This window comes from Pinus tabuliformis, chromosome 3_1, assembly GCF_031772625.1.
Source record: "Pinus tabuliformis cultivar Carrire ecotype Pingquan chromosome 3_1, CPIR1, whole genome shotgun sequence".
Taxonomy (NCBI): Eukaryota; Viridiplantae; Streptophyta; class Pinopsida; order Pinales; family Pinaceae; genus Pinus; species Pinus tabuliformis.
This window is the reverse complement of record NC_142301.1, coordinates 729684464-729708934: the sequence shown is the minus strand read 5'-3', so window position 1 is coordinate 729708934 and position 24471 is coordinate 729684464.

The window sequence follows — 24471 nt, the reverse complement described above, 5'->3', positions numbered from 1 at the left end:
CTAATTTTCTTCGACCATATCTATAAAACGATAACGAATCAAGGTATGAACTTTCAACCATAGGTACATGAATATATTATATATGTATCTTCCAAATCTCATGGTCGAAAACATCATAGACCAAAATATATAGTGAAAATTCCAAGATGACTCGTTTAGCTATAGATCACATTTTTGCTTCCACCTTTAGACTCCAAGAATCATCCCAAAATTTATTCCTCGGATCCTCTTGCAACCTCATATATGTTCTACAATGAATTATTGTTAAAATGAACTCATATTCCCTTCCTTTATTTATAGCATTTGTATGTTCTATTAAGTGGATGACTTATAAAATTGGTTGGGTTGGCCTACATGTACTTTGGTTGGGTCATCTAGGAAAATTATTCCATATATCGTTGTTCCTATGGAATTAGAAGGAGTTACATATGTAGTTGGAAATGCCATGGAATAACATTTCTAGCCATATATCCTATGAATTATTTGACCTAGGTAATTAGAGTAAAAATTCCTTCAACAACAGGGTATTCAAATGGGGCCTGGTTGTACTTTGGTTGGGTCATCTTGACAAAATATTCCATATCTCCTCATTCCTATGGAATTAGAAGGAGTGGAATATACCATTCGAAAGGTATTGGAATAATATTTCCAACCATATATCCTATGCTCCCATTTGAGCTAGGTTTTGGACGTAAAATTCCTTCAAAGATATGGTATCCAATTCAGACATCAAAAGTCAAAAAACAACATTTGCAACAATCTTCTTTTCCAATCTTTATCTTGGACATAAGTAGTCTCCCCTGTTTAACATTAATGAGAAAAATATTTCCAAGTCTTTAACATTAATGAAAAAAATATTTCCAAAAACTAGTTGATCGAGTTTTAGTTGGGTCATGTGATCGTGTACTATTATGATTGACAAAGACTCAATGGATTGACAAATGATTATATGCTCTTGTTAGTCGGCTGATCAACTGGACCATGTTGTTTTGTTATCTAGTCAACTAATTTGTGACTGTGATTGGGATAGAAATTGGGAGAAGCACAAGTTTAGGGGGAGCATCCCTTTGTCATTGATGTGTTAAATGGGACGAGTTTCAAACACGGGGAGTATTGGAGAAAGGGGAAGTTTCTTTTTCTATTCCTAGCGGATTACGTGTTTCATTGTAGAATTTCCATCAATTGCAAAGGGGAAGATTATTGAACAAATTGTTATCCTTGATGTAAAAGGGCTTATATCATTGATATTATATATAAGTATCGAAGTATTTTAGAAAGGGGGTTCTTGTGAAAAAGAAGAAGTCAATGAGTGAAATGGAGATTCCAAACCCATGGTTTATGAAGCCAATAGTATTTCCCATGGTATTTGGAAAAATGGAATAAAAAGGTAAATTAATTATTTAATTAATAAATTGATGTGACTTTTTGAATTAAAATATATTTTCATGGAGGGTTATGATAATATATAATAGGAAAAAGAATTGGAAGGAAAGTGTGTGTCAACAAAAATGTAACTTTTGGAGTGAACAAGTTTACAACTTGGAATTTTCACTATAACTATTTTTTTGGGTGCTTCAAATGGTGAAATTTTGAGCATATTGAGCAGAGATTGAGTAGATCATTTTATTAGAATTTCATATCTTATTTCTCTATACTTTTGGAGATATACACTATGGAATTTAGGGTTTGTGATTGATCCTGAAACCTCCTTCAAATGAATCATCTTGGGACTTTTGCTATAAAACAAAATTGACGTTTTTGACCAAAAAAAAATTGTGGAGATGAAGGTGAGATCTCGAGATACACATGATCAAAAAATCAAAATTTGATTCATCATACTTTATAAGATATACCATGTGGAATTTATGATTCTTGAATGCTCTTGAAATCAATTTCAAATAGGTCAGTATGAAATTTTCGCTATAACTTATTTTTTGGAATCTTTCACACCATGAAATTTTGTGTAAATGGAGGTGATATATTTGGGTACATGTGGTCAAAATTATAGACATTGTATCATTATGCTTATGAGATATGCACTATGAAATTTAGGGTTCCTAAATTCTCTTGAAATTAGTTTTCAACATGTCAATTTAGCATTTTCATTATAACGTATTTTCTTAGAAATTTCAGAATGTGAAATTTTCAGGAGACAAGGCGAGATATTTTAGTGCCTATAAACATTTCAAATTCTAGATTGCTACACTTTCATAGATATTCTCTTCGAAAGTGAATGTTTTTTAATGGTCTTGAAATCATTTTCAAATAGGTAAGCTTGAATTTTTCACTATAACTTGTTTTCTTGTACTTCAGATTGTGAAATTTTTAGAGATGTGTCGAGACATATAAAATTGTCTGCAGGTTAAAATTTTATAGTCATATTTGCAAAACTGGATATGTGATATTCTGTACAAGTTCATTTTTGGCAGGAGGCAAAAAACAAACTTTGGGAGAGTTACCATAAATTTTATTTGGAGATTCAAATTTCGGTTAAACATAGTTAAGGTAATGGTAGTAAACAAACTTAGTGAAGGAAGAAGCAGTGATCATACCCAGTGAAGGAAGAACCAAGGAGAGTATTGGTGAAGGAAGAAGTAGCAAGAAAACTTCATGAAGCTAACATGAATGTGATTATCTTTTGAAAGAGTTACATGCACTAAATAAGAGTTGTAATTGAAGGTTGTTGGTCAATCAAAGGGATTGATGTATCCTGCTAAGTTGATGCTTGATAGTGGGGATTGTTGTCTATAGTATGTTGGCGCCTATAAATATTTGTAGGGTTTGGGATTGGTGTCTCTAAGAGGTTTGTGCCTACTAATGTTTGCAACGATGTGGATTGGTGTTTCTGGTAGGTTGATTCCTATGAGTTTTTACAATAGTGGGGATTGGTGTCTCTAGTAGGTTGGTACCTATGAATATTTGTAGTTGTGGGTATTGGTGTCTCGAGTAGATTTTTGTTTACAAAGGTTGGTAAGAATATGCATGTGCAGAATATTAGGTTCATACTAGTGGGTATTGGTGTCTCTAGTAGGTCAATTCCTACAAATATTTGTAATAATATGTTGATTCCTACAAAGAATTATAAAAAAATATTTTGTGGTTTTATCTTGAAATGGTTTTAATGTAAATCTTGTGTTCCACACTTTACAATTGATATATATTATATGTGATTTATTTAGTATGGTTCATGAAAGTTTAAATAAGTAAAACTTACCCTTGGTAAATAGTGGTACAACACATCCCTCCATACTTTATAAATTGGAAGTATGACTTATAAAATGGAGTTTCCTCCTTCTTCACATGTACATCTAATCCTCCATATTTCTTGCTTGAAGAAGGTAATTGGTGACAAGATCTCAATTTAAACTATTTTATGAGAGATTAATGAAGAAGGAAAAATCATACTAGAATTAGAAAGAATCTTGGAAATAAGGATTAAGTAGTTGAGAAATCGAATAATTATTGAGTACCTCATCAAATGGAATAACCTACTGGTGGAAAAGTTGATATGAGAAGATGAGTTATATTCTTTGCACTTCTATCTCCATGCATGATTTGTTGCACCTAGTGCAATGGGGGAAAAGCTCTCTTACATGAGGGTTCATGGGTTAATGTATATGTTTAATGATATATTTTTTTTGTTTTTATTAAATTATTTGCAATAATTAATTATACATAATTAAAATTTACATCTTAGTATTTTATTTTAAAGTAATATTATTATTTAGAATTTAGAATTTAAAAAATTGAGTGGCAAAGTATTGATGCAATGGAATATTGTTGAATTAAATATGGTTTTTCCATGTTGGTTTTCCTAGATTTAGTTAAATATTTTATAAAATATATACATTTTAAATGAAATGTGATTCAAGTTTCATGTTAGGTGAAATGTGATTCGGGTTTCATGTTGGCAGTTATTTAAGTAAAGGAATATTAAAAACGGTATATGTAAGACATTAAAAGTGTTAAAAAATATTAAAGATATTTTGTTAGGTTTATTTTCATTTATGTTAATATTTAATTAAAAATATTGTAGTATGGAATATATAAATCGCTTTAAATATATTTGTAGTTTTGTAAATTGTGTTTGAAATTTTAATATAAAATAAGATAATTAAAATAAAATAATAATGGTCTAATTTAATTTTAAAGTTATAATTTTATGAAGATGAAAATATTTTATTTCTTTAAATTTAAGTTTATAAGTTATTATTATTTTATTTTGAAGGGATAATAGTTCCTCTCAAGTCGAGGGTTGCTATGATTTGGCTATATGAGAATGTTATTGCTGAGCTTGAAGACAATTGAGGGTTCATCTAAAGAAATTAAATGCAATATGGACATTAAGCAAGGGTGTCCCCTATCCCTTACCATTTTTTACATTTACATCGATAAACTAAAAGAATGTTGGAAAACTATGGGATGTGATGACCACAAACTCGCTAGTATGGTCATTACTCTTCTCCTTTATGTTGATGATAACATTCTTCTAGCCAGAAGCCATGAGGATCTCGAAAAGTAGCTTATAATTATCTATAATTACTTCTCCAAGATGCATATGACTATTAATACCGACAAGACTAAAGTCATGATAATTAAATCCAAAAATATCAACCATGATAATTTCATCTATAATAAAAATCCCTTGCATAAGGTTTCTTCAAACAAATATTAGGTATTGATATTCATAATCAACTCAACTAGAATTATAGCATTGAGAAAAGGATTATTGGAGGCTGGAAAGCTCGTCAAGAGCTTGAAAATAGTTATAAGTTGACTAATCTTTGGGTTTGGAGTAAAAAAAAGTTCCTCTTTGAGACTCTCATCTCCCTTGTCATTTTATATGTTGTGAGGTTTGGGGTTGCAGTATATCTATAGAATCGTGGAGGAAGATCATTCAGATGTAAAAGCAATTTATAACCTAAAACCTCAAGATTAAAGTAAATAATCCCTATCCTATCCCCTTGATTGAAGCTAGCCTTTTTCCTATTGAGAGCATGACTATGTTTAAGTATCTGATGTATAAGAATAATCTTTACAACATGGAAGCCATGAAGTTCCCCAAAATTGCTTTAACTCTATCTAGAACCCCCAACTTCGGCTCAAGTGAGGATGACACAAGGATGCCCAGTCTTGGATCAACCATTGGGGGATAAAGAAGGAGATCATCTTGGAGAATAGGGATAATATTAATAATATTATTACTTCTAAATTTAAGGATAAGTTGTAGGATGATAAGGAGTTAGAGGGGGAAATGAAGCTAAGGTATTATAAGGAGGTGATCAACCTCACTTGTGCTAACCAATATTATCTTTCTGTCTTGACGAGCGATAAGAAGAAATGAACATTATGAAGATAAGAACTAATTCTCATGAGCTCCAAAGTGAAACTGGGTGTTGGTCTATTTCCAAAACACCTTGGGATGAAATAATCTATCATCTTTGCAATACTAAGTGGGTTGAATATGAAAAAAAAATCTCTTGGATTGCCCAGCTCTTACTCACATCGTTTCCCATTTCCAAAACATTTTCCACACTACCAACATTTTTGACTTGTTACGTTAGTAGAACTACAGTGACCTAGGAACGCTTCTTTCCTAAGGAGTCTCAATTCTTACTTTCTTAAGTTCCAATAGACCACATTAGTCTTAGTGGATGTTAATCATCATGATCATGATCATCATATAATATAAGCATAAACTTAATGAAATATTTAAATTATTAAAAAATATAAAATTTATTAATAATATATTTAAAAATATATAATATTATTTATAGTTAAATATTTATATTATTCTTATAAAAATACAAATCTAATTAAAATGGAAAGCATATTAGATTTGAATGAATCTTTTAGAGGTAATAAAACAAATTTTGAGTTGATTAGTATGTTGTTTTTATTATCATTTATTTATTATGATATTATCTAGCACAACTATATTAAAAATATTAATATGGTTGATATAGTTGAAGGCTTCATTTATATCTATCATTGATAAATAATAATAATAATAATAAACTATGGCAATACAAATATTATTATTATCATTATAATTAATAATAATTATTATTTCATATTAAATTTTAGGTGATTTATTATTATATTAATAATTGATTTATCTTTGATACATTATTAATTAATTCATTATATAATTAATCCATTCATTAAATAATTAATTTAATAATTCATTAAATAAATAATAATAATTATTTAGTAGTAACAATATTTATTTTAAAATGATTACAATAATATTTAATTAACAATAATTACTATTAATTAATTAATTAATAATTATTATTAATTAATAATAATTCTTAATTCTTAATTATTAATTAATAATAATAATTCATTAATAATAATAATAATAATAAAATAAATAAATAATTAATTAATAAAAACTATTACAATAATAGTTGGTTTTTTTTAATTAATGGCTTGTGTGGTAGATACAAATGAAACCTTCGACGTATATCAACCACATTTACTAGTAAATATGGTTGTGCTATTAGTAAATGTGGTTGATATATGCTGAGAGCATATAATTATCATTATTATTATGATTATTATTATTATTTCTAATTGTCCATGGGGTCTTGGATAAACGGTAATCAGGTGTTCTGTTAAGACACTCGTTGATGTAAAGTCATCGGTTCAATTCCTCGTCCCGGTCGAAGTGATATATTGGACATGATGAAGATGTAGCCCTCCCAGGCTTACAAAAAAATATCATTATTTTTAATTATTATTATTAATTAAATTTAATATCATTATAAAATAATAATAATTAATTAATTCCTTTTTATTTCATTAGTTATTAATTAATTTATTAAATAATAATTTTTAATTTATTAAATAATTAATTAATTCATAAAACAATTAAATAATACATGATTAATAATTAATCCATTAATAATTAACAAATAATAATAATAATAATAATTAAGTAATTATTTTTATTATTTATTAATATTATTGAATTGAGGCTTCTGTGATCCATATCAAGTTTAAGAGAAATTTTTCGGTGTAAATCACAACATATATCATTTGTCAACCCGTTTTGAACCAACCAGTGTGGTTCATCATCAGGACTAATGATGATGAACCACACTGGTTGGTTCAAAACGGGTTGACAAATGATATATTAATATTATTAATCCCTAGAATTAATATTATAAACATTATGAATAATATTATACCTTAAGAATATGAGCCCTTAGATTGAGAAATCTAAGGAATTTATATTATTAATCCAAGGGATTAATTCTAAAACCCCGAGGTACTATAAACCCAAGAGCATAATATTAAACCCAAGGAATTAATATTATAAACCCAAGGGATTAAAACTAAAAACCCAAGGGATTATAAACCCAAGGGTATAATATTAAATCCAATTGTTAAATATTATAAACTCAAGGTATATAAAACCTAAGATAAATATTATAAACTCTAAAATAGACATGGTTGACCATGGTTGATTTTCATATTGACACAATCTTTGTTACACTGCGACATTGGACTATGGTTGACCATGATTGATTTTCATATTGGGACAATGTTTGTCACAATGTGATGTTGGACAATGGTTGTCCATGTTTGATTTTCATATTGAGACAATATTTGTCACAATGCAATGTTGGGCCATCGTTGACCATGGATTACCATGGTTGTCACAATGTGACGTTGGACCAAGAAACAATCTTTGTCACAATGTGACCATGGTTATTGACCATGTTTGACCATGATTGACCATGGTTGATCAAGTTTGGTTTCCATATAGAGACAATCTTACAATGACGTTCGAACATGGTTAGTTTTCATATTGAGACAACCATTGTCACAATGCGCCATTGGTTAATTTTCATATTAAGAAAATCTTTGTCACAATGTGACGTTGGACCATGGATGACCGTGATTATAAACTCAATGAATTTATATTAAATCTAAATATTAATATTATAAACCCAATGGATTTATACTGAACCCAAAAATTAATATTATAAACCCTAGGATTAATATTATAAACCTTATCAATAATATTATACCCTAGGAATATGAACCCTTAGATAGATAAACCCAAGGGATTGATATTACAAATCCAAGAGATTAATTCTAAAACTCAAAGTTATTACAAAACCAAGGGAATAATATTAAACCCAAGGGATTAATATTATAAGCCCAAGGTATATAAACCCCAAGATAAATATTATAGACCCAAAGGAATAATAAACCTAAGGGATTACAACTAAAAACCCAAGGGATTATAAACGCAAGGGAGTAATTTTAAACCCAAGGGATAAATATTATAAGCCCAAGGTATATAAACCCTAAGATAAATATTATAAACCCAAGGAATTGATATTATAAACTGAATGGGATGTATATTAAACCCTAGGGTTAATATTATAAACCTTATGAATAATATTATACCCTAGAAATATGAACCCTTAGATTGATAAACCCAAGGGATTAATATTGTAAAATCAAGGGATTAATTCTAAAACTCCAAGATATTATAAAGCCAAGGTATATAAAGTCTAAGATAAATATTATAAACCCAAGGGATTAAAACTAAAAACCCAAGGGTATAATATTAAACTTAAGGAATAAATACTCTAAACACAAGATATATAAACCATAAGACAATATTATAAACATTAAAATAAACATGGTTGAGCATGGTTTATTTTAATATTGACATAATCTTTGTCACAATGCGATGTTGGACAATGTTTTCCCATGGTTAACCATGGTTGATTTTCATATTGAGACAATCTTTGTCACAATGTGACATTTGAACATGGTTGACCATGGTTGATTTTCATATTGAGGCAATCATTGTCATAATGTGACATTGGTTGATTTTCATATTCAGGAAATATTTGGCACAATGTCATGTTGGGCCATGGTTGAACATGATTATAAATCCAAAGATTAATATTATAAACCCTATTAATAATATTTCACCCTAGGAATATGAACCATTAAATTAATAAACCCAAGGGATTGATATTACAAACCCCATGGATTAATACTAAAAACCCAAGGGAATAATATTTAACCCCAAGGGATAAATATTATAAACCCAAGGTATAAAAAACCTAAGATAAATATTATAAATCCTAAAATAAGCATTGATGACCATGCTTTGCCATCGTTGTTTTTCATACTGAGACAATCTTTGTCACAATGTGACATTAGACCATGGTTGATTTTCATATTAGAGAATCTTTAGCACAATGTGACATTGGACCATCATTGACCATGGTTGAGCATGATTGTAAAACCAAATGGATTTATATTAAACCCTAAAATTAATATTATAAACCCTATCAATAATATTATGCCTAAGGAATATGAACCATTAGATTAATAAACCTTAGGGATTAGCATTATAAACCCAAGTGAATAATAAACCCAAGGGATCAATTCAAAAACCCCAAGGTATTATAAACCCAAGGTATATAAACCCTAAGATAAATATATTTACACTAAAATAAACATGGTTGACCATGGTTGATTTTCATATTGACACAATCTTTCTCACATTGCGACATTGGACTATGGTCGACCATGATTGATTTTCATATTGACACAACATTTCTGACAATGTGTCATCAAGTAATGGTTGGACATGGTTGATTTTCATATTAAGACAATCTTTGTCACAATGCGACATTGGACCATGGTTAACCTTGGATGGCCATGGTTGTCACAATGTGATGTTGTCCCATGATACAATCTTTGTCACAATGTGACTATGTTTTCATTTTCCATATTGCGATAATCTTTGTCATAATTTAGCATTGAAACATGGTTGACCATGGTTGAATTTCATATTGAGATAATCCTTCTCACAATGCGACATTGTTTGATTTTCATACTGAGAAAATATGTCACAATGCAATGTTGGACCATGGTTGACCATGATTATAAGCCAAATGGATTTATATTAACATAAATATTAATATTGTAAACCTTATGGATAATATTATACCCCAAGAATATGATCCCTTAGATTAATAAACCCAAGTGATTGATACTATAAACCTAAGGGAATAATAAACCTAAGGGATTAATACTAAAAATCCAAGGGAATAATATTAAATCCAAAGGATAAATATCGTAAAGCCAAGGTATAAAAACCCTAAAATAAATATGGTTGACCATGTTTTACCATCATTGACTTTCATACTGAGACAATCTTTGTCACAATGTGACGTTGGACCATGGTTGACCATGGTTGATTTTTATATTTAGACAATCTTTGAAACAATGTGATCTTGGACCATCGTTTACCATGATTGTAAACCCAAGGGATTTATACTAAACACTATGATTAATATTATAAACGCAATGAATAATATTATACCCTAGAAATATGAACCCTTAGATTAATAGCCCAAAGGATTGATATAATAAACCCAAGGGGAAAATAAAACCAAGGTATCAATTCTAAAACCCCAAGGTATTATAAACCTAAGGGATTATTATTATAAAAGCAAGGTATATAAACCCTAAGATAAATATTATAAACCCTAAAATAAACATTGTTAACACTGGTTGACCATGGTTCATTTCATATTGAGACAATCTTTGTCACAAAGCAACGTTGGACCATGGTTTATCATGGTTGAGCATGATAGACTTTCATATCGAGACAATCTTTGTCACATCACGATTTTGACCGTGTTTGATTTTTATATTGAGAAAATATTTGTCACAATGTGGCATTGGACCATGGTTGACCATGATTATAAACCCAAAGGATTTATATTAAACCTGAGGATTTATATTTTAAACCCTATGAATAATATTACACCCTATGAATAATATTACACCCTATGAAAATGAACCCTTATATTAATAAACCCAATGGATTAATATTATAAACCCAATGGAATAATAAGCCCAAGGGATTAATACTAAAAACCCAAGGGAGTAATAATAAACCCAAGGGATAAACTCTTACATTAATAAACCCAAAGGATTGATATTATAAACCCAAGAGACTAATAAGTGCAAGGAATTAACATTAAAAACATGAGGAAATAATATTAAACCCTTGGGTTTAATATTATAAACCAAGGTATATAAACCTTAAGATAAATATTATAAACCCTAAAATAAACATGGTTGACTATTGTTAACCATAGTTAACCATTGTTGATCATGGTTAATTATCATTAATAACAATTAACTATTAACTATTAATTATTAATTATTAATTATTATTAACAATTATTATTTATTTATTATTATTTTATTATTATCGACAATTTTTTTTTATAGATAAATTTTAGCACCATAGTTTTCTCATTATAAGTTTTAAACCAATCTCTGTTGTAGGTAACATGAATGGATGCTCCTCAATATGTCAACCATGCATTACAATCATATGTTTTTACTTATAAGGCTACATCTAGAATAAACAATTTTACATTTTTGATGTTGTTACTTACTTCTACTTCTCTATCAACAAAGTTGTTAATCAATATTCTATATTTAGACATATTAAACTCCTTTTTTCTTTGTATTCAAAAGCTTAATGTCCATACCTACCATAATAGTGGCATGTACCATTTCTTTCTCACAGTCATAGTTGTTTTTATTAAACCTCACCTTGATATAGTTTCACCTCAAGGTTGCCTCCTTTGTTTCTTATCCATGGTTTTTCTGTGTATGGTTTCTTATCTTGATTCATTAAACAAAAATTTGAATTTGAAATATGTTATGGAACACTCTTTCTCCCTTTTTCCTTCTTGCATAAAGATCCATGTCAATTCATTAAGTAAAGGTGATTTCTTGGCGATAGTTACTTGATATTGCAACATACAATTTAATGTGATAGTTACTAGATTGCAAATGGATACTTTTTCACCAATATCATCCAATTTATATTTTAAATCTTTAATTTTAGATAGATAATTCATAATGTTCTCATTTTGTTCCATTCTAAATGAAAGAAGCTAGCTTTTCAAAGTATCACTCTATTTGTATTTATTGATTAATACAAACTCTGTAATTCCTATCATGGCTCATTTAATGTCTTGCATTTCCTTATATGAGAAATAATCATGTATTTTATAAACATTCTCAAGAAAACCCTTTCTTTGGTTTATCTATTCTCCTAATTTAGCTTTTTCTATTCACAATCATGCATTATATGGTTTCAACAAAGTCTGTCTCTTAAACTTTAAATTTATATAATTCAAGAATCTTAATTAGTTAATTCTAGTTAAGAATCCTTCATACTCCCTCTAACAACAATGGATCCTTTAGATAGCATGAAACACCTATCTCTATCTCGATCTCTCCATAACAACTTCTATCACTTCATATAGCGTGCAACCCCTTACTCTTTCTCTCCATAGCAACTTTTATCACTCTCATAACCGTTGTGTACTTTTCTTAAAAAAACATCTTTACCTCATAGCATCTCACACTAGGTTTCAATAGAAATTAAAAATTAAACTCACACAAAAAAAATGAAACAATATACAAAGAGAGCTAGTTCTTCATATGTTGAATAAAATAATACACGTGTATGTACATATGCAGAGGCTTTTTATGGACAAAGAACTAATTCTTTACTTCATATATCAAATAAAAAAATATACATACATATCTAGACTTTAAGCTTTTTATGGAAAAAAACTAATTCTTTACTTCCTATGTCAAATAGAAAAATATACATACATATCTATAGACTTTAAAAACATAACCATGAGCACTCAAACAACCTCAAATCTACACAATTTACAAGCAAGTAGATTTCTTCGTTTATTTTTAACCCTTAACAGTGAGTAACTAATGGATTGATTTGTTTTAACACTTGCTAACTAATAGATTTTTGGATGCATCTTTCACTTACTATCCCAAGGACGTTGCACGTCACTACTTTTCTTCTGGGACGTTTTCTGCGTGGGAGAAGACAGCAATGGCAATATTGAAGAATCCTAAAGTTGTTAATATTGGGAACACACGAAAGTGGCCAGTCTTCGCATTGTCTCGTATTAAAGTTTATCATCCACGTACTGTACTCCGAAGGACATTGTTTCGAAGTCGTTTATGGAGGTAGAAGTCGTTTATGGAGGTAGAGGAATTGTTTGGATGGTTAAAAGTGGTTGGAATTTGGGTAAAAAAATTCAATTTTTTTTGCAAAGACAGTGTTTGAATAGTGTTTTTACAGTGAAATAGATTCAGCACCATCATAAAAATCCAAAGCACATAAAATTATGAATTTAAACAGCTTTTACATAAATTTACAAAAATCCCTACCAAATTTCAAAATATAACCCGAATTTCCAAAACTTTCAAAACAAAAAAACATAATTGTTCTACAGCATATGTTGTTTCCACTGTTGTTACCAATCCTTCGATAATAGTCTTTTCACAAATGGTTGTGTGTTTACCGGCTTCTCAAGATTGCAGATATTTCTCTGGGAATCTAAATATGAAACTCTGATATTGATGATTCAAAGTGACTTTACTCATGCACTGCCTATATCTTCAGTTGTGGGGCCGTGGCATCAACTCTCATCAGGTTTTCCCTGTCCCTATTTACTTTTTGAAAATAGGCCATGTTCACGAACCTGAGATCAGGGCACTGACGATGTAAAACTGTCCGCATTGAGATCGGGATCTCCTTGCCTGAGCGTAATGACCTTCGCATACCCTTCGACTGAGAATGGGTATACCCAACAACCTGTCAACGCTGCGAACTCTTTTATTTTTATATAGCTTCCAAATATTTTTCATACCAACTCTTCGTGCTACGGCAGGCCTAGGCAGTCCTATTATATATTAGCCAGAAATATAATATGTCTTAAGGTGATAGAATTTATTGCGTTAATTTATTAGTATAGATTTATTTTAAATACAGATTTAACATGAATTTAGAGGTATTTAATTTTTTCATCTGTAAATTTGTTTATGAGTTGATATTATTTAAATGTTTTGTATAGTTATTTAAATTTTTTTATTTTTGGATATTTAATTTTTTTTTTTAATTTTAGATTATGGGTTAATATTATTTAAATGTTTTGTATACTTATTTATTTATTTATTTATTTTTTAGATTTTTTTAGTTTTATAGAGAGAAATAAAATTTCAATTTTAATAATTAACAACTAACATTACTCGGCCTGGAGTATGCCGTAAAACTGCTTCTGCTTGGCTAAGAGCTCGTCTTCCTCGGACGTAAGGAAACAGGTTAACGGCCCAAGACCCAGAGGCATCTGGCAGGAGTGAAAGCCTGCTCCCTTACGGACCACCAGCGGGTTATTACAGGTGGCGTGGTTTTCCTTGATAACAATGATGAGTCAAACCGACATTCGCGGATAGCAGCCAGAGATGGTTGTCCTCACTGTTGGTTTGACACCTGAGTTTGATAGGTTTTGCCACTTTCGGAAAAAAAAAAAAAAAAAAAAAAAAAAAAAAAAAAACAACTAACATTACACGTCATGTCATACTAAGCTGAAAAATAAACCTCCCCACTAAAACCCAATTCCTAACTTGACTTTCTTAGTTTCTCAAGCTCCCGCAGGCCATGATGTCGGCTATATCTCCAGATTTCCATCGAAGAAGAGCGAAGTCAATGACTTGGAGATCCCCCAATTGACGTACACTCTTCGATTGAGAAAGGAATGACATATTTGTTTTGGGTTTTGAGTTTAACATCAGACAATGATACGAAAATGAAAAATAACAATTAACTAGCAATTGTCCCAAAAGGTACAAAGAGAGGCCGATAGACTTATGAAATTAGAATTGTTGAATTTTTATAAAAGATTTAAAAGTACAAGTATTTTTGTAGAAAATATTAAAAATAGAAAATAATGAATGTTGAAAACCATATAAGATGTACAGTGTAAAATATTTTATTAATATATATATATATATATATATTAAAATCTCAATTGTATTTTCAATTGGGTATTGGTTAACTTTTATGCTCGTCCATAGTATGATTAGTAGTTCATATATTACAAATAGAGGCTTGATTGTGTATGAAGCAACCATTTTAAGAGATCGAATGATGTAAAATTGAATAAGGATGGTTGTCAAGATAATTGGCACTTGTGGATCTAGGGAATGATCCCTCATTTGTTGAAGATATGTGAGTGTTTTTCTCATCGAGAATCTAGTTTAACGACTACACATTTAGGAGGGTTACAAGACAACTTGATGGAGTTCGCTCTATGTGATTTCAAAGATGTTTAAGGAAGCTAATGAAGACTTCGACAAGAAGATCAAAGACAAGTACTTGTTAAGGGAGAGACTTGGAGATTTAACTCCTAATTGTCTTGTCCATATTGATTGATGTTCTTCATCATTAAATGTAATAGTTGTGTGATTGTTAATTAGTTGGATTTGAGAGATTTAAGTCCAACTAAAATAGTTCCTACTTTGGTGTTTGGTTGAGATATTTTCTCAACTAATTGATTGTATGGTTAAGATAAAATTTATATCTTAAACCAATACTTATTGTTTTCATATGTGATGTTTAAAATAAAATACAATTAAATTTGTGATGTATAATTAATTTTTTAACTATTTTTATTTAATAATAATAATAATAATAATAATAATAATATAATTAAAATAATAATTAATAATAATATAATTGAAATGATAAAAAATAAAGATTCATAGGAATGACCAAAACAATCCAATCTGCGAATTGACAATTGGACATCTTAATAGTAAAGGCATTTTAAAAATAAGCATAACTTTGAAAGAAAGTTGAAATTGATTTGATCATGTCAAACCATTTTTGACCTATGCAAAAAGTTGATGAACAGTTTTGGACATATGCAAAAAGTTGCTTAGGAGAGGTTGAGATTGAAAATATATAATCATTTTGGACATATGTGGTGGGTGAGAAAGTAAAGGTTGAAATTGAATTAATTTTACATAATTATAATTATGATATTATGTGATAAAGGATTAAAAAACACAAAATCCCAAAGTAAAAGTTGTTCCAGTTGAATTTACTTTACTATAAAAGAATGTTGTATCTCCGTGCATATTGTTCTGTATCTACATACCTATTTGAAAATGGAAAAACACCCACTTTAAATTCAAATTATACTCCTCTATTAACTGGAAATACTTTATCAAAATGGAATCATATACCATATACCTGTCTTAACTATATCCACTTTATTAATGTGGATCCATGAGTTGGATGACACTTGTGGCCATATAAAAGTTTAAAGTCAAGAAGCTTGGTGATAATCAAGCATTGAAATAATATTTTTAAATTTTAAATATTTAAAAATGGTATATTTCTTCTGCATCAAAAGATACCTTTAATGACAGAAAACGGAAGCTGGCTTGCTTTTATAATTTCTAACTTTAAAAAACAGAAAGCTGCCTTTACTTTTATAATTTCGAAAAACAATGTGATAGAATTGAATAAAATATCATAGGCTAAATTGAATAAAATTATAATAAAATATAATATAATAGACTGAAATGAATAAAATTAAAATAAAATATTGAATAAAGAAAGTAGTAATCTTTCCATGCAAGTAAAATTTAGTAGCTAATATTGCAGAGGGAAATCCCATCATATTACATAATGAAATCCCATCATATTACAAGTAAAACTGAGAAATTTCATATACCACAATACAAGTAAAACTGAGAAGCCAATCTTGTAGAGTGAAATCCCATCATATTACAGAATGAAATCTCATTCTATAGGATTTACTAGGGTCATTACAGAGAAAATAATCATAAGTGGAGATCTGATTCACAAGGCATGACATGGACTCTGCTCTCAGAATGTAAGCCTTTCATTTACCACGACACAAGCAAAACTGAGTAACTAATCTTGTAGAGTGAATCCCATCATATTACAGAATGAAATACCATTCTAAAGGATTTACCAGAGACATTACAAAGATCGCTATCACAGTGGAGAGCTGCTTCACAAGGCAGGACATGGATTCTGCTTACAGGATGTAAGCCCTTCATTCACCACAGAAACTCTTGTTGTTGAAGATGAGAAGCAGCACAAAAGTTAGTCATTCCACATCTACTACAAACTTACAACAATATTAACATCCTGCAAATATTCTCATCTATGAGGAGCTTTGGGGGCCTATAGATTACAAGAGAATAGCAGAAATTCTTCAGTAAACATGTTAGTAGCGTACTGATCATCTTGGCGGTTGGAGACAAAACTGGTGTTGAAGCTCTCTTTCCTCACAAACCCTGCAGGGGCTTTCTTGTCATAATTTTGAGTAGAGAAAGGCTGGGTAACAAAGTTGTATGGCACGTATGGCCACAGTTCTACATGCTTCCCAGTGCATTTCACTTTCTTCAGTACTTTGTTCGGCTCCACAGATCCCGTGACTGTCACTTTCTGCATCTTTCTATTTATATCCACCATTTGAACTCCTGCACAAAATTTCCCACAGAAGAGAAACAAAAGTTATTACAATCATCAAAACCCCAGCTTATATTAACCTAGAAAAGAAAATGATGGGCCACTTTGGCCTGTGGCTTAGATGTAGATCTTGGTTGTAACAGGTGACGAAATTTAGCATCTCGGTACAGAAATCAGTAACAAAGATAACGGATTGGTAATGAGCAAACATAGATCCTGAGGTGCAAATTTTCAAAAGCCCAAAGCAAAAAAAATTGGTAAAACAGAGCAAACATGAACTTTGAGTTGAAGAACTGAAGAAACTTTAAAGAATTAATTAGCACACAAGTAGTTCATGCTGAAAGCATTTGCAAGGCAGTGTATCATTCTTCCACTTTGATTTGCATTTCCACCATATGTGTTAGTTCTCCTTGTGGTTTAAATAACCAAGCAATGCCTCTTACTTTTCCAGTATTGAACAAAAAATTTCAATGACAGTTTCACCAGAGATGAGGGAAAGATTTTAGTTAGGTAGTTTTCAAATACTAGGTTTGCCTAAGCTAGATACATTTGAAGAAACATCTTTGTTAAGCCATGGACAATTAGTATGTAGCTTTGCTTTTCAACTGAAAATACTTAGGCATCCATATGTACATAGTAAAGATACCAAAATCTATAGCTATGATTAGAAAATCTAATTTTCAGATTGGAACCAATTATCTTTATCAAAGATGAATAGGGTATTATCAAAAAAAAAATTCAACAAAACACATTTTACCATTTTACTGACCTGCAAATCATGTGACAGCATCCAGATGTTTTTTCAACAATTTGTCCACATTTTCCACACAGTTGCCAATCTTTTTTTTTGGTGAGCTTTAAGAGCAACAAATCATCTTTGTTACTTTCGGGAATAGACAATTTCTCCAGGTCAGAGCAATCCAAACCCACATGCCATGACACACCACATTGAGAACAAAACAACCTTCTGCATTTAGGGCATTCTAAATCTTTAATAACAACAACAGCTAGCTCAGTTGAGCTTCCTACTTTAGGCACATCCTTCAACAAGAGTGTCGAGCAATCCTTGAATGGGAAATAGAACTTCTGAGAACTGGGAATCTCTTTTTCCACCAATATGTCAGGAATTTTTTTTGGAGAGTAAAAGGCATGCAAATAGATCTTGTTGTTCAATTGTATTGGTCTATTAAGTTATGAATAATGTGTTAGGTAAGACTTTTTTACGAAAATGGTAGCCATGCCATAACAATTTACGACTGTTTGTTTGAAAATATACATGGATCAAAAGGAAATATTACATGGTTCAATTGTATTGGTCTATTAAGTTATGAATAACGTGTTGGTAAGAATTTTGTTTAATAATCCAATTATGAACATAGTATAAGAACTACACCGGAAGGTTCTTTGTAGTCTTACATATTATGATTGGCATTTAAAAGTTCATATCCCCATGTATGAAAGACAACTTAGGACAACCAAGCTACATGATGGGAATAAGAATTTATGATGGGAATAAACATTTGGGCAATCTCTAAAATTTAACCCAATAAATAAATGAATGAACCAAAGCACAGTAAAGCATAAGGCAGAGTTCATAAGGTGGAATTCATACTTGGTGTTGGGATGGTGAAGCATAAGGCAGAATTCATACTTGGTGTTGGAATGGTGAGAAGGCACCCGTTGACATGTAATAGAATACCAAGCCAACAGCCACTACTTTTGAGATTAATGGGTATAATAAAGGATACAATAAACACAAAAAGAGAAGATCGAACACTTTGCAAACATGCACATTGTAACTCCACTGATAAAGAGAACTTAAGCGTAAACATTACAATTGCTAGATAGTGGGCCATCAGAACAAAACAATAAGTTTGTATAAAGGCAAACTATAGATAGAAAAAACAATAATTTTTCGATGCACTATACAATGATTGAATTCAAAAAGTGTAACTGAAGTTGTGTTTAAAACTTTAACATTATTTGATAAATCTTTGTACATGATTTATAGTTACCAGACCCTGCCAAGTCAACTTGGAACTAGCACTTCTACCCAACCTACCAAATAAAGTCTAGTAACTTTATATAAATGCTATTTCTTTGTTGCATAAAAGTTGTATTAAAGCAAGTGAAACTTTTTCAACTGGGGAAAACACCACTGATGAGTGAATTGAACATTTAGGAGCATCACTATTGAATTTCACTTGAATACTTCTAAATATTTCACTTGCTTTTGTGTGTTTTTCACAAGCAATTCTACAGAAGACAGTTACATGCTTTGCAATGTCTTTCTTGAAATTTACATATATGCCGAGTCATTTTCAAGTTGGTTGGAAAATATCTGCCGAGTTTTGTGTCAAGGTTAACTAGTGAAGTAAAACATGTCCTAAGCCAAATAAAGTCTAGTAACTTTATATAAATGTTATTTGTTTGTTGTATAAAAGTTGTATTAAAGCAAGTGAAACTTTTTCAACTGGGGAAAACACCACTGATGAGTGAACTGAACATTTAGGAGCATCACTGTTGCATTTCACTTGAATACTTCTAAATATTTCACTTGCTTTTGTGTGTTTTTCACAAGCAATTCTACAGAAGACAGTTACATGCTTTGCAATGTATTTCTTGAAATTTTACATATGGTCTACACATAGAGACATGTTTGGTAGGTAATAACTAAACATATATACAATGAAAGTATTCTTTGGCTTCTAAACATATGTACAATAAAAGCATTCTATTACATATAGATGTAATTAACAATGAGCAACTAATCATATATGCATGATGGGATATGGCATTGGCAACACCAATTAATGTTTATTGTGGTGCCAAACTGTGTGAGTTGTTCCTGCAATTAATGCAGCATTTTCCTGTGAGCGTCCCTTTCATGGATGTGAATTGTTATCTTAAGTATTTTTCTTATCTTCTTTAACAGTTCAATGGTTGGGCGCAAATGGTAAAGAGGCAATGATTGTTGGGGCAAGATTCTTATTTTCATATCTTGTAATGTAAGTTCTTGTTGCTGAATTTCTGAGCAATACTCATACAACATTCGTATGTAGCCTATATCCATACCTGTTGCCATCCAAAAAGAAAACATTGTAAGTGACAATGGATGTGTTTGATGAAAGCATTTTTTTTAAAGAGATGAAGTAAAATAAATAATTTCTCAAAGAAATTTTTAAATTGTAGTGAATGCTAGACCTTGTCATTCTTAGCGGGAAACATTTTGTTTGAATATTTGAAATAAAATAAACGATTTCAAACTAATATAAAATCATATTAGGTTAAATTTAATAGCAAGCAAATGTATGTGAAATTTGGTTATGTAGTAAGTGGTGTTTACCATGTGGGTAATTCTGGAAGACAGGCTGTACGATTGGCTAGAGTGTATTCTCCTGCACAGATTTTGATGCGAGGAATGATTCCTCTTACTTTCTACGCTTAAGATATGGATTCTTCTGCATTTGTGCAATGCGTGAGAATGGGAAAGCTGGATTGATTTTAATTTCTGCCAATGACCACACTCTTGAAATTACAGTTAACGTTAGCCATTGTCGTTCTTTGGTGCCGATGTCTACTGTTGCTTTGTCTAATGTCATTCCTTGTGACTTGTGTATCGTTAAAGCCCATGCCATTTGAAGTGGTATCTGACGGCGTGTACCCCTTGTGATGGGAGAAATGGGTACATATGTTGGGTGTGAAATGTCCCATGGTGTTCCTTTGTATTGTCTAAAGTCGACAACCACGAAGGATGGTAATTCTGGGGGCTTTGAGCCAATTGAATAAAATATTGAGATGACCTTCCCAAGTGCGCCATTGACGAGGCCTGCATGTACCCATAAGTTGCTGGTGAGCATAACTTTTTGTTCGTTGCATAAGAGCACTTTTGCAGGCAAATGCTCATCTTCTGTTGTAGTAGGAGTTTTCTGCCTTTGTTGTTCTGTAGAGCAAAGCGCTACTGGGATGTTCAATTTTTTAAGCATTTTCCTATTATGCAAGACAACTGAGTTGTTTGTTGCATATAGGTGCATGGATTCTTCAAATGTGCATTTCTCTTCATGTGTAAGAGACGAACTTGTTCTTGACATTAGGTGTTGCCAATCTTCAAGTGTAGATATTCCATTTCTAAGATTTGTGAGTATTTTCCAGAAAGTAACTTGGGACGGGCTAGCTCCTTATTGATGAAAAACGGTTAAAAGTGTTATGAATATGTCGAAGTTGTGCCAAAGTGTAGTGCCACGTGATGTCCCAACATATAAAGGAATGTCTTTTACAGGTGGTAGCTAGCCTAAATCTCTAACAAGGATAATTGAGTGATTACCAAATGGTGCATTTCAGTGAAGAGGGAATGCCTCTCTTAGACGATCGTCAATGCGAGAAACCATTTTTGGACCAATGAAGCTCATTTCATCAATGAGAATGTATTCTACATGACGGAGTTGCTCTTGTAATTGTAGGAGTGGTTGGCCTTCAAGAGGATGCATTGTTTGGATAGGGATACGAAGGGCAGAGTGAATTGTGAGGGCATTTATGTTGAAAGCTACAATGGCAGTTGGTGCAAGTGACAACAAAGGGTTTTTGTTTGCTGGTGAGTTTTCCACAAATGCATGGTGCAAACATTTAATCAAATGGGATTTTCCTGTCCCAGTTGTTCCATGTATGATGATTCTGTGTGGGGGTTTTGGCGAAGGGGTTTTAAAGTGTGAAAAAGAAGTGGTGAAAGCTATGTTTTGGGTAGGAGATAATGTGTGATATTGGGGAAGGTTGGAAAAAGAACGATGTTGGTTTTGAATGGTTGAGCGGTTGAATTCAATGAAATTTATGGCAGTTTCTTGCAAGTGGGGAGGGATAGTATTATGTGACCAATTGTGGTTGGCATCGAAGTTGCGGTAGCTAATCATGTCGAGGTCATCAATTGCAATATTGTAACCTGGGTGCAGTTGAGAGAGGATTTGCCATTCATTCATCTGCATGGAATCAGGAGGGGTGTCGGGGGTAGTTTGATCTTCAGCATGTGGGGTTTGTGGGTTTTCAATTTCTCGATGGACATGCCATGGTGTATATGTACCCTTTTTTTGTTCCCAATGTGTAATAATTTCTGCATCAGTTGAACCAATATCATTGGGGAGTGTTCGGAAGGAGAAATACAATAGTAATTCACTCCAACAAAAGGTGGCATAAGAAGGATCATCAGAGGGAGGAATGACATTGTAACGGGGCAAGACATGTACAATCATTGGAGGGAATATGTGTTTCCATTGGTTTTTTTTTCCGCTAGGCAGAATATGACCATGAGCGTGTAGCTTCAAGGAGGGGCAGTGATTCCAATGAGACAGGCCTATTCATGTATGCAAGGATAAAGTTTGGTGTCGAACCGTGATTCTCAGTATCTTGTGAAACACGTTTGAAAATAGTCTTTTTGACATTCAAAGAATGAAATGTATGGCTGCAGAGAGAGAGAGAGGTAGCTTTTGTAACATATGGCATATTTCTTGTGCTCCAATGTCTCTATCTGCAATGGTTTCTGTAAGGAGTTTTCAGATGACAGCAACAGTAGGTGCTTCTGGAATGGCACTTTTTGATAGCCGTGATAGCATTTGACAGTAGCTTTCAGATCTTGTTTCTTCTTTTGCTGCATACTTTGAAATATATTTTAACACAGCATGGCGAGAAAGGACTGGTTGGAAATCAACATTTTCTCTCCAAATAGAGAGTAGATCGGCATTGTGAATATTCAATCTTTCATCATTACGAGCAGGGACATAGGTTTTATGACCTTTATCATCAATGAAAAGTGAAGATGTGGACTTCAACTCCCACAGTACTCCATACCGACAGCGAAGTACATTGTCTTTCTTGTGAAGACAAGAAGATTCATGACACTTTGTATGACGTTGAACGTAGTTGACGAGCTCTATATAGTCTTCAGACTGATTGGACGTGAATATTGATGCTGTGTCAAGAAGACATGGGTTATGAATTGTTGATTGGTGAAGCGGAATATTTCGGTGTTCTACCTGACGTGGATTCCAGGCAGTTACGTAGTGGTTGAAATATTTCTGTGCATTAGCAACTTCTAATGCATTGTCCCAGTCAATTATCCATGTTTGGTGCATTTTGCAGACAGAGGAAGCCATGAATGTGTGCAGATCCTCTATGTTTCCATTCGTATCTGAATATAACATGAAATTTAAATCTGGTTAATACATATATATGCAATGTAGAAAATTAATGTAGAGGGAAATAGATATTAAAAAATACCTACACTAGTAGTCTACTGCATGGAGGCCTTTTTGCAGGATTTCTTTGAGGAAAATTGTAAATCTGCAATGCATATATTAGGCTGTTAGATGTGGGTTTTTATATATGTTTTGAATTTCCCATTGGAAGTGGTTGACTGAATTGGAAGGAATACTGGTAGGCATGATCATGTGCAAGTCATGCCATTTAGTATCAGCTGCAATGAGAGTGAAAAAGAATGTCGGACTTCCTATTTGCATGATCATGTCAGTCAGCTCAGATCATCGTTTGTTCCAGAAAGACCGTGTTCCTTGTAGGGCTGAACCGAACCGCATTATTTGCTCTAGCAATCTTGAATCTGGAGAGTCACGAAGACACTGTCATAGGTCTGAAACCGTTGTTGGCAAGTTGTTCTCAATGTACTTCTTCACAAAAACACTAGCAGTTGCTTGGCTACAGTGGCGCATTAGAATGTTATAAAGATAGTAGCGGAATCTTGGGTGTTGGCCAAATCGGTTATCATGGTAGTGCAACAAGTGTAAAGCATATTCATGCATCTCAACTTTTGTAAGTCTTGGTTGCATGATCATGGCAATGTCTTTAGGGAAGAGTGTGGGGAATTCCATGGCAAAGAGGCCGATGGTGTTGTATTCATTTATAGCTGCTAAAGATATTGGAGGCCAATCGATAGAGCTTGTTGAATTTGAATGGGTCAAGTGCAAATAGTTACAAATGTTCTCAAGCTTAGTACATGAATTTGGGAGTATTGGAACGAAAGAAGAGGGTTGGATTTCTAATGGAGGTAGCATGACATTAGTATCATAAGTAGA